Below are 12,729 nucleotides of genomic sequence, written 5' to 3'. Positions count from 1 at the left end.
CTTTTTATATCTTGAAGCAATGATGTCAGCTGGAAGTCTAGCATCTGCCTGCACTACACTCGACTTAATCAATGATTCTGATTCTCACTAGGATCCTTTATTTTAAATTTCCAAATCCAAATTTCTAGTCTGGATTTCAAAATAATATGTAGTTAAATGAGCATCTTCTGGTGCTACCATCCTGTCACTTATATTTCTTCAGGCCCAGAATGTACACCAGCCAGAATAAGCACTAAACCCTGCGCTGTTGGGACCACTGTGATCCACACTGGCCATCCAGCCAACTGAGTCAATGACAAAACAGAACGAAACATGGGAAATATGATGGTTTTAGCTGCATAAACTGCCGTAATAAGAATGAGATGCCCATTCTGCTATGCAGGTGTTCCGTATGTCAGCACATTAGGAGCTTAATGTGCGAAAAGCACGCCTCTATTATTTACTCTAGCTAAGTTACTGTGGAAACACTGCACCAAAGTATATTTTTCTTGCAATATGCACAGGTTAATATGCATACATACTTCAGTAAAATACCTTTTATTTTACAAATCATGTTGCAACAATGGGTGTTCATTGTTGTAACAACAATACAGGAAAGTACACATTTGTCCATTTCCAAAGACAGTGTGCAATGTCAATCAAGCCATGGACTCATAGAGCAGGAAAAGGTAATTAAATGTAAAAAAGAGTAATTCCCTTGTGAACATCGCTCCATCTAATCTATTAAAAATCTATTCCTGTGACCAATCTTTCATTCCAAACTGCTGTGTTCTCGTGCATATGTAACTGTGTGGTGCTGCAGTTACTCCCTCTTCTCAGTGGAGGTGCTGCAGTGTCATTGCTGACTAGGAAAGTATTCATTGCAATGTGACATTTTTGCACAGTGAGATTCAACTATAAATAACAACTTGTAATTTACATAGTGCTTTTAGCGTAGCAAAACACCCCAATACGGGGGGGGGGGGGGGGGGGGGGGTGGGGTTGTTAGCAAACAGCATTTGACACCAAGCCACATGAGATATTAGAACAAGTGACCAAAAGCTGGGTGAAAGGGGCAGCTGGGCATCGGAATTTCAAATGGAAAGATAACAATCGGGACAGAATCTACGACTTTAAAGTGAAGACTGATACCTGTGCACCTTGGTTCAGTTATTCTTGGCATCGGACCTTACTTCACCTGAACTAACTTGATTTTGATTCCCCCACTGCAATTCCACAGAAGATTGACTGGTATTCGAACAATAAGTAGACAGTCTCGGGGCTCTGCACATAAACTGTTCTTGTGTTTATCGGGGCAGCAGAATCTCTCAGCTGTGATATACTTCTGCAGCAAATTCACAGTTATTTATTGGCTTCATTCTCATAGTACATAGTGTGTGTGCATCAAACCATATCTTGCAAGATGAGGTAAACTTATTTGCATACGCCACTAATGCTTATGAAGGAGTTGAATTTCCCTGGGGGGGGGGGGGGTTCCCGCTTGTCCAATGTAATTTTGGTGTAGACCTATAGAAATCACAAAACCACTATTTATGTTGTTTCTCTGGATCTTCTGCCAAGGTTACAGCACATGACCAGGAGAATCTCCCCTCGAGATTCAACCACCAAACATCAATGAAGCAATCAGTCTCACAACAGTAAAAATCATGACTGGTGACATGTTGTAGTTTACATATGTAACATTTAGATTTTGCACTTAAACATTGTGTTTGAGTCCTGTACAGTGGCAAACCGAAAATGGCACTCTTGGATTTTAATACACTGCGATGGTCCAAATTTGATGTTTTGCTTAATATTGTCCTCGGGATAACGTGACTGTGCTTCCGTTTCTTCGAAAGAAAGTTCCGTTTCTCAGGTTGTTTTTCTTTTAGTATCCTTTGTGTCACAATCCAATTTTGTCTTCAGCCAACCAGAACTGACAAATAATTGTTACTGTTAATAACGGCAATAAACCACAATGGAAGTCAATGATGTCTTTTCAGCACCTCCTTGTTAAGTACATTGTAACTGGAGTTTTAATCTACAAAGTAATGCATTTCTAGTTTAACTGAGCAACAAAAGTACTGAATTAAGCAGTCGGCAGTGTATATAGCCCCAGTGAGTGAGAACAGATGTTGATTAATATCTTAGCAGGACGACTACAGTGGGCCTCAATGTTCCTTTATCTTACCTGAGTGGATATTCTTATGTGCAAGTCCAAGCTAGTGTTACTAACCTTTTAGCAAGAACCACAATCCGAAATGGTCTCTTGTTTGAGGGGCACTCTCAGGAATTCTACAAGCTGAACATTGGGATGAGAGTCTGCAGTAAGCTGCTGATTTTACTTACTTCATTGTTGACTGTTTCCAAATAGAGTCCAGATACATTGAGGGAGGAAGAGAAAATACAATATAATGGATCTACTTACAATAACTTAATTAAATTAACCTATTTTAAAAGTTTATTATCTATGGGGGTGCCTCTTAATAGCATCACCTTGTCTTTGTTTTGTAGAAAGGAAATGGCAATCTTCTTGAGCAGTCTCTCAGGGTCGAGGGTGACTTTCTTCCACTCCGGGGAGGTGGGTTCTGCGGTGGGTGAATACTGTAGTCCAATCCTGGATCCGCAGACACTGCCACAGGTTTGGCAGGTGGTGATAGATGAGGTGGGTGGGTGGGACGCTCTTCATTCTTCACTCTCTTTCCAAGCTATTTGTGCTTGGCCTCCGCGTGCTTCACCCGGCGATGCTCGAGGTGATTGACGCCTTCGCGAATGCTTATTCTCCAGTTTGTGCGTTCTGAGGTAAACGATTCCCAGGTGTCGATGGGGATGTTGCATTTATTTAAAGGAGGATTTCAGAATGTCCCTGTAGTGTTTCCTCTGAACTCTTAATGATTACAAGATATTGGCCTGGGAGAGGACGTTCACGTTAGTATTCCTATCCTGTCAGTGGATTTGCATATTTTGCGGAGGCAACCATTGGTGATATTGGTGGAATTGGGATTTGAAGTGTCTGCTGTACATTGTCCATGTTTCTGATGCATACAGGAGGGTGGGGACCACGGCTGCTCTGTAGAACATGAGCTTTGTGCTGGATTTCAGGTCTCTGTCTTTGAATACTCTGTTCTTCAGGTGTCCAAAGACTGCACTGGCGCATTAGAGTCGATGCTGGATTTCATCGCGATATCTGCTCACACTGTGAGGAGGCTCCCGATGTATGGAAAATGATCCACATTAGCCAGGGGCTCACTGTGCATCTTGATGGGTTGGGGGCAGTTTTGTGTGGCAGGAACGAGCTGGTAGAGAAACTTTGTTTTCCGGATGTTTAGTCTGAGGCCCATTCTCTCATATGCCTCGGTAAATGGGTCGACGATGGTTTGTAGCTCGGCCTCTGAATGTGCATACTCCAGCTCGATGACAGAGGTTGGGGTGGCCCTGGTTCTGGCCTGGAGGCGTCGGAGGTTGAACAGTTTCCCGTTTTTCCAGTAGGTTAGGTCCACTCCAACGGGATGGAGTGTTGCTGCGAGGAAGATGGAGAAGAGCATTGGTGCGATGACGCAGCCCTGTTTGATTCGGCTGTACACGTATTGGGTCTGTGCTGGTTCCATTGGTGAGGATCACGGCTGCATGTCATCGTGGAGCAGGCGGAGAATGGTGATGAATTTTTGCAGGCAGCCAAATTTGAGGAGGATGTTCCACAGTCCTTCACTGCAAAGGCCTTTGTGAGATCGAAAAGGTTGATGCTGCTCCCTGCACTTCTCCTGCATTTGCCGAGCACCGAAGATCATGTCCATTGAGCCTTTTGATGGGCGGAAGCCACAATGAGATTTAAGGAGGAGCTCTTCAGCCACTGGGCAGAGGCGGCTGAGGACGATTCTCACTATGACCTTCTCGCGGTGGAGAGTAAGGAAATCCCTCTGTAATTTCTGCAGTTGGACCTGTCTACTTTCTTGAAGACGGTCACAATTAAAGCGTCTCTGAGATCACACAGCATGCTCCCTTCAAGACAAGGATGATGAGGTTGCGGATTCTTGTCAAGGGTGCTTCTCCACACATGTCAATACTTCTACAGGGACTCCTTCTGCGCCAGAGGCCTTGTTGTTTTTCAGCTAGGATGACCTTTTCGACCTCACGGCAAGCTGGGGTTGTGCTGAGCCAGTGGCAGATAGCGTGTTGCTGAATGGTGTCGAAGGGCATGTCTTGGTTGAGGTGGTCTTCGAAGTACTCTCTCCAGTTGGTGTTGACTGCTTCTCTGTCCTTGATGAGAGCCTCTCCATTTTTGGCTCTCAGTGGGGTGAGTTCCTTGGTTAATCGGACCATAGATGGTATTAATTGCGCTGAAGAAGCCGCTCAAATTGTGGTTGTCGGCGGGTTGCTGAGACTCCTGCTCTCTTTCCACCCACCATTTGTTCTTTAGGTCACAAGTTCTTTGCAACTGGGCCTTCAGTTGTTTGGAGGCCTGTTTTCTCTCACTCAAGTTCTGGCGGAAGTACCAGTTCAGGAACGCATTGCATTTGTGGTCAAGGAGATCCTAGATCTCGTGATCATTTCATTGAACCAGTCTTGGTGTTTCCCGGTCGAGAGCCTGAGGGTCTCCTCACAGGCTCTGACTATGGTAGCTTCTAAAGCGGACCAGGTGTTGTGGGTATTCTGCAGCTCTGGCTCATTGGTCATAGTCAGGTTAGCTGTGATGCACCGACTGAGTAGCTCTTTCTTTTCAATATGTTTAGCATTTCACACCTAGGCATGCCTTGAGTGGAGGTCTGGAGGTATATTGAGGAGTATCAAATGTTTTTTCCAATTAAGAAGCAATTTAGCGTGGCCACCTACTCTGCACATCTTTTTGGGATGTGGGGGTGAGACCCACGCAACACGAGGAGAATGTGCAAACTCCACATGGACAGTGACCCGGGATCGGGACCGACCCTGGGTCCTCGGTGCTGTGAGGCAGCAATGCTAATCACTGCACCACCATGCTGCCGGGCTATTTAATTCATTTTGACTTTCACAATTGCTTCACACTGCACACAATCGATACAATCAAAACCAGATTAGTGATTACCTAAGAAAGGTACTGCAGAAATCTGAAATAAAAACAGAAAATCATAAAAATACTCTGCAGGTTAGGCAACGTCTGTGGAGAGAGTATCAGAGTTAATGGGTGGAATATTACGAAACTTTATCAATGTAAGGTTCTGACCAAACCAGCGTGTATCTCTTCAGGCGCACAGCCTAGTTATTAGACCAGATTGTCTGGAACTCAGTGCACAGAAAATCTGGGGTTGTGGTTTCCCTGTCACTTTGGCGGGTTGGGGCCTGTTAGAGCTGGCAAGGCCAGCTCCACAGTGATCGGGGCGCCAGCTTTAAAGGGTCTGTCTCACCTTCCCCTCTCCCCGCTACACAAGTACCAGATGCTCACTCCCTCCCCACCACCCCATCACACAATTATCGGGGGCTTGGCTCGCCTCCCCGTCCCCCACCCCCAGCACAAGTAAGGGCCCTCCAAGGGGCTCCCCAGAGGATCCACCACTGGCACTGCCAACATGGCACTTTCTTCTTGCACAGGGTGGCACTGCTGGGGCAGTGTCAACCTGTGCCAGGGCACTGCCCAGGTATTTCCCTATTCCTCTGGGGGCCTATTCTTTTTTTTTAAATTTAGAATACCCAATTATTTTTTTCCAATTAAGGGGCAATTTAGTGTGGCCAATCCACCTATGTGCACATCGTTGGGTTAGTGGGGATGAAACCCATGCAGACATGGGGAGAATGTGCAAACTCCACACAGAGATTGACCCAGGGTCAGGATCGAACCCAGATCCTCAGCTTCGTAGGCAGCAGTGTTACCCACTGTGCCACCGTGCCGCCCTTGGGGGCTAGTCTTGCACTGATGCCCCATGGCAAGTTCCCCTTGACTGATTCCCTTTTTATATTGCTGTTGTAAACCAGTATGAATATTCAGTAAGGTTTGGGGAGGAGGGGGCGGGGGGAGATCATGTGACTGGGAAGCCCTTTAATAAGATTGAAATTTATCAAAATATATGGAAATGAAATTCTTAGCCTCATTACATCACTGGTGAAGGGCTGGAAAAATCAAGAAATGAGATCTCGTCAGCATGGGAATTTGGATTCACAACACTGTTTACACTGATGGCTAACATGGGCTCAAAATCGCCCCCAATGCTTGAGGCTGATCTATCACCCGAACTGTTGAGTATTTCCAGCTTCTCTGTTTTTAACCATTTATTCCAGTAAGCAGTACTTTGTTATGTGCAAAATGGTTACTGGGTTTACCACTCACACAGCAATCACTTGGTTCCAGAATAATTCATTGTACATGATGCACTTTGATTCATTTCCAGGAGGTGTGTAAGGTGTTACATAAATGCTCTAATTGTGTTTGTCAACATTGTATTAAGTCAGTAAATGTTATACTTTTCTGGATGTCATTTTGAAACTGTAGAATATGAATAAATTTCAGCCCTAATATATTGTCTCGGTGCACATTTTACCTCAGATCGAATTTTTCAAGTCAGTTTTCAACTAGAACTGACCATAATGTTACCTACAACATTTCATTTTATGGAAAGCCCTGAGTGCCACAGTGGGTTATCCAGACAATGATTAGAAATGGAGGGGGGGGGATTGTTAGATGGTGGCGTGAGGAAATTATTTAAGTACTCCCCATCTTCAGGCAATCCTCTATTTAACAGCTGCTGAGGCTAACGGCTCCTGTTGATTTTCTGCAGGATTAAAATCAGTGGGCGTCTTTGTGTGTTTTTTTTTACAGTCCTTGGCAGAGTTAATTTTTAGACTCCACCTCCCCCTCACCTCCCTTTTTGCAATGTGGTACATTCCAGTCTGGAGCAGGATGGACTTGTGATTAGTTAGTGGAGGAGTTGTTTGGCAGTGAGAGGGAGAGAGAGCCATGTTGAGAAGTAGAATGCTTCTGTTCCAAATGTAAAATAACAAGTGGATTAAGGAAGGATTGAAAAGATTGTCCAACGTTACAAGGCCTTCTGAGTGGGTAAGATGATTTTTATAAAATTGAAACTAACATTTAACCATTGATAAATTACACTGGCAGTAATGTGTTTGCTCGTACAAGATTAAGTGGTCTGAAAGCTACAAACATGAACAAAAGACAGGTCTCGGATCTGGTTATCTGGTATCATTCCTCTGGGTGCACTAATCCGAATCATCTAACCCACTTCGAAGATAACCACATGTTTCAAAAGCCAACAGGTCGATATATTGTTTCTGTGGACAGGTACAGGATGCAACAGAGACTTTCTAGAATACACAGCCTTTTATTGTTTTATTTATTCAATTTAAAATCTTGGTTCAACCTGCCTCCTTAAAATGTTGCTACGCTATTTCATGAATTGAAATGATTTTGTTTGGTGAGCAGAGAGTCAGTCAGTATTTCATGCTGCCTCACCTGGGTAGAATGTGCAAAGTCTGCTGACATTGATCCTGAGACTGACCGTATATTCGAATACTTAAAAACTAGCCAATCAGATAAGTCAGATCATGCTGACTGCCTGGTTACGGTGTCACGATCAGACAGACCTTTGCACATTTCATGGAAATCAAAAGTAGGATAGACATTGTATCTCTCAAAACAACTTTAAATTTAAAGTGCCCAGTTCTTTTTTTTCTAATTAAGGGGCAATTTAGCGTGGCCAATTCACCTACCCTGCATATATTTGGGTTGTGGGGGTGAGACTCACGCAGGCACAGGGAGAATGTGCAAACTCCACATGGACAGTGACCCGGGACTAGGATCAAACCTGGGTCCTCAGTGCAGTGTGGCAGCAGTGCTAACCACCCCTTTCTGCAGTATTTTAATCAAATTTGAATGGCGCAGATCTGTACTGAATCCATGCTTTTTCTCCATTATGTTTTTTATGGAAGTTTTCTAAGCAATAAAGCTCTGTGGCATTTTCTGGTGTGACTAATCTTCACTATTCAGTAACTTTTTTGTCCCAGATAGTAATTATCAATTGTAATTCAAAATATGGTTGAAATTCTAGTTGATCAAAGTGTACGGAGCAAATGTTGCACAGTCTACCTAAATCTAACAGGCATATCTGCACGGAGTAGGTGAGAACATGCAAGAATGTATCAGTGGCAGTATCCCCAAATCAAAGGCATGTGAAGAGCCAAATATCCAAGTAAACAAAAAAACTCTGTTCAGCTCCCAGTGAAGCTGCTGGTCAGGTTAATCAATCTCTCTTTGCCTGCTGAAGGTTTGGGATTTTTCCAAACGCCTGAACAATACTCCCACCAGCTCTCAACTGGCAAGATTTTCATTCAAGGTCGTCTAAGAGCACATTGGGCCAGTGTAGCCAAGCAACTGACTCAAGCAAGCACCTTTGCATTGGACGGTGTTCGATTTCGATTTACTGTCACTTGTACCAAGGTAAAGCAAAAAGTATTGTACTGCATACAGTCCAGGCAGGTGGTTCCATACGTGAACACCAGAGGACATATGATACAATGTAAATGCATAGACATAGACATCGGGTGAAGCATACGGAGTATAGTGCTACAACAGTAGAGAAGTTGCATGGTGAGATCAGTTCAGTCCATAAGAGGGCCATTGGGATGTGGGGGATAGCTGGACAAAAAGTTGCCCAAACCTCATCCCCACAGGGCAGCTCGGTAGCACAGTGCTTAGCACAGTTCCTTCACGGCTCCAGGGTCCCAGGTTCGATTCCCAGCTTAAGTCACTGTCTGTGTGGAGTCTGCACGTTCTCCCCTTGTCTGTGTGGGTTTCCTCCAGGTGCTCCGATTTCCTCCCACAGTCCAAAGATGTGCAGGTTAGGTGGATTGGTGATGAAAAATTGTCCTTAGTGTCCAAAAAGTGTTAGGTGGGGTTACAGAGATAGGGTGGGGTGTAGTTTCCAGGGGCCGGTGAATGGCCTCCTGCACTGTAAATTCTAAAAACTATACTGCCCCATGAACCCGATGGACTGCTGATGGAATTAAGTTTGAGTCCAATTTCAAGCTTTAGGTGCGTGGTTTGCTGATATCTGTCCTGGCCCCAGATCCAGAGTCTATGGACCAGCGGGCTTACCATTTTGACAGTTATCTCTGAAAGTAAAACATTGTAGGCCATTTGGTCTCTGCTGGATACATGGGGTTTGTCTTCCATCTGACAATGAGGCGATTGGTGAAGGAGTAAAAGGATTTTTAGATTCAGGAGATTTGCACCGACAGTTCTTGTTTTCTCTGGCCTTGCATACTGAAAAGGGTGTCTTGTTTAATGATTATTGAGAAAGCACGAGGAACACCAAGGCCCTACTGAAGGACATCGCTGAAGCTGAACGGTGTTGAAAGGATGTTAAATCAAGAGATAATGATTATGGGTTGCCAAACTGGATTTTAAAAGCCTGAATGTTATGAGAGAAGGAAAGACTAAATAGGGTCAAGCAGTTCAAGGAAGAAATCAGTTTAGGCTATCAGACTGCATGATGAATTTTGGCCAGAAATTTTCTCAGCTGCTTCAGCTCTGCTGCTGTACATTCACCAGAAATGCTGCGGAAATCCAGTTTGCACATAAACAGCAGCAGCTCTGAGGAAATTCCTTACAGAGGAGAACGAGCATGGAGGTGGCATATTTGGAGCTTAGAAGTAGTATTCACAAAACTTCAGAAAAGGACAATCTAAGAGAGATTGATTAGAGTCTTGGGGTGAGAGGCGTTTGCCTTTTGGATGAGCAGCTTTGTCTTGTACCCTGTCCAGGAGTGCAAGCCAGACAGCCTGTCCAGAAGTGTTCAAGTATTAGCATGTTTCGGATTTATTTTGTCAAGGGGTTCAAGGAGATATTAGCGTTTGGCATGGAGGGCAAAAGAATGGAAATTGTGCAATCTTGAAATAGTTTTACAAAGGGAAGGGTAGTACCATTGATGCCAAGAGGAGCTGGTTAGGTCAAGACACTCAGTTGAATGAAGAGCATCACACATTCAAACAAAATGAAGAAAATGGATATTTGAAAAATTGGACAAATTAATATTTTAATTGTTCTGTTGATGGACATGAAGGAGATCAAGATATGAAGCTTCATACACTACATTGGAGAGCTTGTAAATACACAATCTTCTATGAAGGATGTTGAGGAATGTCAGATTGAATCATTTGTAAAAGAATATATAGGATTGATTGACAAGTGGAGGGAGGTCATTAATATAGCAGCGGAACAGAGGAGAGACAGGACTAAATGATGGGGTACTCTTGAGTCAATGAGAAAAATCATTAAATCCAGCATAGGTCGAGCAGTTTCTCATGTAACTGAATATCAATAATCTCATACCTTTTGGTTGGAGGCCATATGATGTTAATTTGTTAAGAGGTATATGATGGCAGGCTGCATTAAAGGCTGAGGAGATTGCCAAGATAATGAAAGATAATTTAAAGGAGTTAAAGGCAGAGTTCCAAAGTACATAATATAAGCAACAAGATACCCAGTGGAGAGCTCAGATTGACAACCATACGGTTAATCACGGATTAACATAGAACATAGAACAGTACAGCACAGAACAGGCCCTTCGGCCCTCGATGTTGTGCCGAGCAATGATCACCCTACTCAAACTCACGTATCCACCCTATACCCGTAACCCAACAACCCCCCCTTAACCTTACTTTTTAGGACACTACGGGCAATTTAGCATGGCCAATCCACCTAACCCGCACATCTTTGGACTGTGGGAGGAAACCGGAGCACCCGGAGGAAACCCACGCACACACGGGGAGAACGTGCAGACTCCACACAGACGGTGGCCCAGCCGGGAATCGAACCTGGGACCCTGGAGCTGTGAAGCATTTATGCTAACCACCATGCTACTGTGCTGGATTAGGCAACATTTTCAAGGCGACAGCTTCGTAACATTCAGAAAATATTGATGTGAAGATAATCGGATAATAGATAGAAAGCTATGAGATAGGCATGCAAAAAGAAAGTTCAACAAGGAAGAAATAAGATTGAGAATTGAAGAGATTGCACAGGAGTATATTGGAGGCACACTTCTTGAGGGTGATGGAAGGTTGCCGTGAGGACTGGGATAAGAAAATCCAGCAGATCGAGGAGGGACAGACATTGCTGTCAAGTCAAAACAGTTGAAGGCAGCATAGTGGTGCAGTGGTTAGTACTGCTGCATCACGGCGCCAAGGTCCCAGTTTCGATTCCGGCTCTGGGTCATTGTCCGTGTGGAGTTTGCACATTCCTGAACATTTATCTAGATGTGATGATACATGGTGATGAGGCAAATCCAACTTTTAATTTATGAAAGTCCAAGTGTAGTATATTTGGAAAATTTTGGTAAAGGTAGAATAGGCAGGAGAATACGGAGTCAGAGTGGCTAGTTTGAAGGGGAAAAGTTGAGCAGTAAAATAAAAAAATATTAATTTAATGAAAATGTTATTTTGCTTCTCTTTGCCTCCTCCACTTTAATATTTTTCTTTTCCTCTTTGTTAGTTCCCACATTTAACAGACAAATTGCCAACAGAGGCAGCAACCACCTGACTCTATCGCTCAGCCAGTGCTGCACTGTAATAGGCTGGTAAAAAGTAAAATCGCCATAGTCCCAGATACCATAGGCTGCTTTTCCTTTGAAGGGGAAGAGCTGACTGGTGGTGATTTAACCTGAGGATCATCACACTTCAGGCGAGGGGCAAGGTTGAGAAGGCAGGGCCTTCATGAATAGGCTGGTAGAGACTGGTACAAGTTGTATCGCCGTGGATTTTTTAAAAATCCTTCCTTGTTCAGGCGCAAATGCAGAATCTCAAACCATTGTTTAAACTTCTTCCCAATGAGGTTGGCCCAGATAAGATTGTTTAATGGCTAATATCTTGAAATCACCACCTGTGTGAGGAGGCACATTATTGTCTGGTGGGCTATTCCAGTGAGTTGTCCAATTTAATCAAAGACTTGATACATTACTCCCAGCTTACCTTGTAAATAAACAGGCCTAAGAAAGTCAAAATGACCACCAGCAAATTGTTCTGCTCAATGTGTTGGCTGCAATCTCTAACATTGTGTTTCTGACATGGTTATGGCCATAAATTCTCAAGAGGCAGGCTGCAGAGCCAGGAGTGTGTTGGCAAGTTCAGCTTGTCATTTGTTTGCAGCAAACTCTTGTTTAAATATCCTTGCTTTCTGGTGATGTTAAATCCAGGAACTGCTACTGTATATGGAGTGTGTGGTCAATGTGAAACTTTACACAATGTCAGTTCAGTAAACAGAAGTGAGATTAATTTAAGGTGAGCAATTGCACCTCAGTGGGAGGACTTTCATTTCAAATGAAGTTAAAATGCCAATTTTGGCCCTTCTGCAAAGATGCAACTGTTCCTGCAACGTGATGCCATAGGGGCTGATAGCTGTCCTGCATCTCAGCCATCTCCCAGTGTTTACAAACTATAATAGGGAGTGTTGGCTGTTCCTTCATTGCCTTCTTGCAAGCATCATGTTCATTTTATTTGACGGGATAGCAATTGAATAAGGGAATCCTGGATGATTTCTCATCCTCCTACCTCAATGGCCTGCCCTCACACCCACCCAGCCTCCCAGCACAGCCATTCAAATGTCAATTGCAATGTCTTGTGGAACCATCAAATCTAAATAGGAAAAGGCCACTCAGCACTGTAGCGTTACAGCGCCAGGGACCCGGGTTCAGTTCCAGCCTTGGGTGACTGTGTGGAGTTTGCACATGCTCACTGTATTTGTCTGGGTTTCCTTGAGGTGTTCCGGTT

At 44.0% G+C, this 12,729-nt stretch overlaps 1 protein-coding gene across 6 annotated transcripts in view; it reads left to right on the top strand.

Annotated features, from left to right (window-relative positions):
• shroom3 (shroom family member 3) overlaps positions 1 to 12,729 on the top strand; it is a 547,942-nt gene that overhangs the window by 374,284 nt on the left and 160,929 nt on the right. The window contains exons 1-2 of one of the 6 annotated variants that reach the window (XM_038791703.1): positions 6,877 to 7,003; positions 8,229 to 8,401. The exons of 4 other annotated variants lie outside the window; for them this stretch is intronic. The gene's annotated coding sequence lies outside the window, so the exon portion shown is untranslated. Of the gene's footprint in view, positions 1 to 6,839; positions 7,004 to 8,228; positions 8,402 to 12,729 lie in introns of those variants that run through there. One more of the 6 variants, XM_038791700.1, reaches the window with a different exon arrangement.

This window comes from Scyliorhinus canicula, chromosome 3 (genome assembly GCF_902713615.1).
Source record: "Scyliorhinus canicula chromosome 3, sScyCan1.1, whole genome shotgun sequence".
NCBI classification, from domain to species: Eukaryota; Metazoa; Chordata; class Chondrichthyes; order Carcharhiniformes; family Scyliorhinidae; genus Scyliorhinus; species Scyliorhinus canicula.
Note: the sequence above shows the minus strand (reverse complement) of the source record. Positions and strands in the feature narration are given on the sequence as shown.